The following is a 259-nucleotide window of genomic DNA, read 5'->3' as shown; positions in this document are numbered from 1 at the left end:
ATCCTAACCTCCTCCTCCTCCTCCTATCCTCATCCTCATTCTTGTCCTCATCCTATCCTCATCCTCATCCTCTTTCCTCTTCCACATCCTATCCTCCTCCTCATTATTGTCCTCATCCTATCCACTTCCTCTTCCTCATCCTCATCCTATCCTTATCGTCATCCACATTCTCATCCTCATCCTATCCTCCTCCTTATCCTATCCTCCTCCTCATCCTCTTCCTTATCCTCAATCTACTCCTCATCCTATCGTCATCCTT

The sequence above is a fragment of the Lupinus angustifolius genome, chromosome LG08 (genome assembly GCF_001865875.1).
Source record: "Lupinus angustifolius cultivar Tanjil chromosome LG08, LupAngTanjil_v1.0, whole genome shotgun sequence".
Lineage (NCBI taxonomy): Eukaryota > Viridiplantae > Streptophyta > Magnoliopsida > Fabales > Fabaceae > Lupinus > Lupinus angustifolius.
This window is presented reverse-complemented; position numbering follows the sequence as displayed.